Source organism: Oenanthe melanoleuca, chromosome 1, assembly GCF_029582105.1.
Source record: "Oenanthe melanoleuca isolate GR-GAL-2019-014 chromosome 1, OMel1.0, whole genome shotgun sequence".
NCBI classification, from domain to species: Eukaryota; Metazoa; Chordata; class Aves; order Passeriformes; family Muscicapidae; genus Oenanthe; species Oenanthe melanoleuca.
Genome location: NC_079333.1, coordinates 17,047,010 through 17,053,042, shown reverse-complemented (window position 1 = coordinate 17,053,042; position 6,033 = coordinate 17,047,010).

The window sequence follows — 6,033 nt, the reverse complement described above, 5'->3', positions numbered from 1 at the left end:
ACAGTCCACACCAAAAAGGAAGACAATTTCGTCACCTTGTACCAGCAGACTTTAGGGTTATGTATCACACCTCTACGCTGTGGAATCACTAAGTTCACACTGAGGTATAGTTATTTTTTAAGTTAACTTTTATGTTTAAAGTGGCTCAATGCCCAGCAAATAGGGTCCTATGCTTCTGGAATAAGTCAGGACTGTACAGGGAAGGATAAAATGATCTAAAAGCACTCTTATATTTTTTCAGGTAATTTTGAGAAAAGAAAATAACTGTTTGTGATATTTTAAACAGCCTCAGTCATGAAGCCATAGAAAGTGCCAGAAAAAACTTGGCAATTCTCTGTTCATGCAGAGGTTTAAACATATTTCATCAAAATAACCTGTAGAATGACACAAGGTGTTTAATAGAGGAACAGTGTGAGATGCAGGGACTGCTGTCAGCTTGATCACAGAGAAAAACAACCTGTGAAAAAAACAAAGCAAACACTGATGGAACACTAAGCAAAAACAACCATGTTTTACATGCAGCTGTTACATTCATGCTTTTTCTCTGACAACTTTGTGCACACAAAGATCTTACGTTGTGTGTTTCGATGAAAGTTGATCATGCATCACACTGAGACCATTTCCAGATGGTATTTTAGTTAGTTCAGGAATGAAGTACCTCTAAAAAGGTACTGCTTTGTCTCAAAAAAATGCAGAGACTTAAGGAAAAAACACATTCCAAGCAAGAAATTGAGAAATGGCAAGTCCGAGGTGATGCTGTTGCTGAGGTCTGTCCTGCAGTGACCACAAGTTACTGATAAAACAAGTCCTGATCACCAAGGAGATGAACTTGTTTATGTGCCTAGCTCTTCTGGTTTCAGACCAGCTTGTCTGGTCTGTCCAAATGCAGACAGCTGCATTTGGAATAAGTCTTGTTTTATCCTCCAGTGGGATGGGGATAGTGATATTGGGAGGGAAATAGCCCAGTCTTGTAAGCGTCCTTAAGAGCATGTGACAAAAATTCTCCTTATCAAACACACTTGTATTTTCCTCAGGTTTAAACTGTTTGTACCTTTTTTCCTACACATTGTATAAATAAACAATTTCCATGAGGTTTTGTGAGGTGAATGGCTTTTCCAGAAGCCCAGCTATGCAAATGAAGAGCAGCAGCTGCTCAGCACTGTCCTGCTTCAGGCAGGTTCTCTCCTTGCACTGAAAGAAAGGTAGATAGGAAACAACTGCACATTCATCTTTCAAGAAGGTAATAAATAGATGTTACTCACCATTTTCCCTGAAGATCTCATTACCTAGGTGCAGAAATGTAAGACAGTAGTTTCAGTAGATCTTGCACATCTGAATGTAGGAATTACTTATAGTGAAACAGCAACCACACACTACCTGCTGACAGCTTAGCAGAGTGCTTGTCTGATAAAAATAAAAAACCTTAAGAAGGAGAAAGTGCTTGAGGAGAAATGGAGCTGGGGTCTCCTTCCAGCAGCATTCACCACCCACTGGCCTGATCACCTTCCTCCTCAGTTGTCTCCACAGCTCCCTGAGAGCATTCACAAATTAGCATTCAGGAATTAACATTGTCCTTTTACCTCACCTTACCTGTCTGTAGTATTCAAATGGACTTGAGAATAGGAGCTTGAAATCATTGAAATATGCTAAAGAAAGGGGTCTGGGAGGAAGTAAGGAAAGGTTGTAAATATGGTCTGGTCAGTCACTAGATATGTTTGTGTGTGTTTGTTTGAGGGCAAAACACACAGCTTCTGGCAAAAACACAACAGGACTTGCAGATTCTAGCCTGGGATACCTGTTGATGGATGCTGTGTAAAATCTGGAAGATTGGGGATTTCCTTGTCAGCCACCACAGAACTGCACCATGAGCCTCACCAAAACTTGTACCACACAGCGCTGAATATTCACTGTGCATGTAGACATCACATAACAATATATTTCCTTGGGCCCAATATATCTGTGAACTCTGAGCAAACATTTCCTAACGCAAACATTTCTGGCTTAACAAATCTCACAAGTATTTTTGGCTTACACAAACCTGCATACCCAGGCTGCCTCCCCAGCCAAGTGTGAAGGGTGGTAAGAAATATGACCTGATGAAATTGAGTCTGAATATGTGATGAGAGACCTGGGGGGCTGGAATGGCAGCCATGCCCCAAGGCTCTGGGGTTTGGGTGGTTGAGCAGTGCACCAGGCTGAGCCCCTGGGAATCTTAGTTACACCAAACCAAGCAATAGCTGTTCTGAATCTGTACTTAAAGTCATTTTACACCATTCCTAAATGAAATTTGGTTGTTTTTCATTTCTCATCCACTTAAGGAGATTTTACAGTTCCTAGGATAGCCTCCTGCAGTGACTATCCTTTCAGATGGCAGAGAACAGGAGAAAAACAAACTCCTTTTTCCTGAGAGACTGTCTCTAGGTCTGCTTCTACCACAGCATGGGCTAAAAACCCAGAGTTTCACTTCTGTATGTCAAAACAATTACATCCTTTAGCCAATCTGATCTTTTCTGAGCTCAGTGCAATCACTTCCTTCAGTCATTTTCCACAAGCCACCTTTTCTTGCAATTGTTCTCTTTTCTCTGACACAACTTTGGCTACTACTTCTAAAAAATTTGAAATGTGTAAATAAGCAAGGTCTTTTGATTAGAAGAGCAGGATAGTTAGTCACTCTTCACAGAAGAGCTGCTAGAGAAACAAGACCTGCAACATTTTGGCAGCAATGCCAAGCACTCATTGACTGTAGATCTAATTGTTTTTTTCCCATTTGGCTGCCTGGACTAATTTTTTTTTTTTTTTTTTTTCCCTTCTGTTATTGTAAAACTTAGCAAGGCCATTTCATAGTGACACCTCATGTTTACAAGCAGAAGTTCTGGTTCTGCAATGCCTCCTTTGCTACAGCTCTAGCACAGCAGAGCTCTTGACTGCCTTCTGTAAGAGCAGGAAATCTGGGGAGAAGCTTGGCTGTTGAGGGTCAGACATTCAGTGAATCATCAGGCAGAGCGTGGGATACCAGGGCTAAAAAGAAGCTGTGGTCAAAAGCAAAAAAAACAGTGTGCTTGAACTGTTGTGAGTAAAGCAAGGAGCTGAAGGGTCATTTGTTGTCTGGCCAGAAAGAAAAAAAAAAAAGCCAGCCACAACATAAGAAAACAGGAAGAAAGTTGAGTTCTAGCTAAATCACCTGGAATATGAGTTCTCGTTGAGCTGTGTTGCTGGGCAGTCCCAATCCTGTGCTTTACTCTGCCAACAGAATCAATAAGGTTTTTGCAAGAAGAACTGTTACAGCAAAAAATTACATTTAATTTCAATTTACAACTTTATTGTGGTATCTACACCAGGCTGTACTTTTGCAATTTACTGTGCCTAGATACAAAGGGAGTTTTTTGGCCATATCTGTTGATGGTAAGGTTTACTTGAGACTGAAAGAAAAATCATTATGATGCAAATTCAAGAAGAAAATTGAACTAGTGTGCCTATTATTTAGAGATTGCTGCTACAGCTGTCTGTGGTGCCCCAAGGCATCAGAGCTCTGCCATTAGCTTTCTAATAAAATATAAACCTAGGAGGAAAAGCCTGTTTTATAACCCTCTTAACATACTACCTGTTTTTTAAAATACAAGTGAAGACAAAATGGTTAAAAATGAAAGTGGTATTTCAAAATGAACTTGTCCATGCTAAAATTTGAATTAAAAACTCACAGAGCCAAGCAAATAAAAAAAAAATGATTATAAGATACATGAATATGTGTAAGTAGTGGGTTTTGGTCTTAAAATTATCTAGCATTTTGCTTAAAAGTTTACTTAAAGGCCAGAGTCATAAAACAATAATTTAATAATTTCTTTCTCACTGACAACCACATTGTCAGGGTTCAGAGTGATCCATATTCAATTACTCCCTGGGCTTATAATAGCTGAAATGTTTATATTTAAATGTTATGATCTGCCTCTGAGGCTCTTGTTAGTAAATCCCTTGGAGTGAATTAGAGTGAAACAATACTGAATGACCAGTGTATATATGAGGCATCCTTATTTTAAAACAATCCCATTGCAGCAGAAAGAAGGAATGTAACCATTTTTGTTCTTTTCTATAAAAATATATCCTGAAAATTCAGCTTCTAAGACATCATTCATTGGTCTCAAATATCACATACATCAATTAATGAAATGCAGTAAAAAGTTCACATTGTTGCCTCAAAAGACTGACCTGGAACAGAGCAAAAGGAATAAAATAGGTATTTATTGAAAGGTACACCTTGGGCAGTGCAAGAGCCTGGCTGGAGCTACATCCAAATCAAATCCAAGATGGATACCAGTCATGAGTTTTTTCACTTTTATAAGTTTTGATTCATCTACATATTGGGGTCAATTGTCCAACCACAGCCCCAGGTCTCAGCCCCCTGGCTTGCCCCCTTCACTTTGCTGTTGTTTCTGCTTTTTATATAACTGTGTCCTTGATTCTCTAACTGGAAAGGGATTGTTTTGTCCAACTGACCTGTGAAGAGAACTTGCTAACACCTAATATGAAGTTTCACAGTTACACACTAAGCAGCAGAGATTCTGAAAAATATAAAAGCTAAAATCCAAGGCATCAACATCATAATGCCCCCAAAATACTGCCTTCCTGTTAAGAAATGTGCAAATAAGGCTGTAGGAAGTGACAAACCTCACTTACACTTAATCATGTTTCTATACTTCTGCTACATACTCCATTAAATATAACTGCACTATAAAAGTTGGAGCTTTTGTCTTAACATTTGACAAGACTTTGACCAGGGTGTTTATCTGCCCTTCACATCTAGAGTCATATTAACAGTGTAATTATTTTTACCTTGTGAATTTTCTCTTGCTAGTAGATCTTTTTACCATTACTAATATTTTCCTAGTGACTGACTTACAGTGTCCCATCCAGAATGCTGTGCACATGGCAGTACAGCTTGCCTCATTGGAACAGTGCCACCTTTGCACACTACTGAAAACTACAGTTATTTCCCCTCCCTCCCCTTCAGTAATTAGGCACTGAATAATGTAAAGAAAAACAGGATGACAACATGTAAACTTCAGAGGGTTCTTGCATTTCTAAACCATTTGGATGCCAGCATTTAGTTTTTATCCCACAACTACCAAACTTCCTTCACATAACCCTCTTCCTTTACTGATGGTCTGGGCAGGACTACAGAGAGGTGATCAGAGAACCAGACTCTCCAAGTACATGCAGTGCCTGCACAGCACAAAATGATGGTCCCAGCTCTCAAGGGTTTACAGGACAAGGTCACACACAGCTTGGATTCATATCTTGGGAAGGACAGACATGAATCCCCATACAGAAGCTTATGCTTGAAAGTATCAACTTTCTAAAGCCAAAGGCTAAAACACAATTGGAGTTTAAGTTAAAGATATAAAAAAGTGGGGTCAAAAGAATAGGCTAGGAGAGCTGATTAAAGAATAATTTGTGGAGCTTATCAAAAGCAAAGAAAGCACTTAGGCTGCCCATCTGGTTTAAGCCAAAAGCCACTTTTATATCCCACTTCCAAAAATGGTGACGAGCAGAGATGTAGAAAGAGTATGATACCCCTTTTTGTACAAAAGTGAGTACAGTTCTTGTACAAAAGAGCATAAATACTGTGAAAGGGCAACTAGGAAAAGAACCTTATCTGTAAAAATCAGTAGGAAAATACATGTCCTGCTAGACAGAAGCTGCAAAGTTCAGATGAAGGCTGAATATGGGAACCTACAGATGCCTCAGCAAAGCTGACATTCAGCTTTGTGTCTCTTTGGTTGTGGTCTGTGGTAGAGAACATAATGGAAGAATGGTTTTAGGGAAAACTGGCTTGGTAGCCCTAGATTCCAAGAGAATGCATCAATTAAATTAAAGAGGTCTGTCAGCCAATTGTCTCATTCAGAATCCTCTGTGATTCCTCAAAGGAAAACCAGGAAGAAGCAAAGGGAATCCCTCAAGGAGAGTGGAAATCCAACAGAGCAGGTGATAGGATGGAAGGGAGGCAGGCAGACAAAAGGGCACAGAATGAGCAGCAGG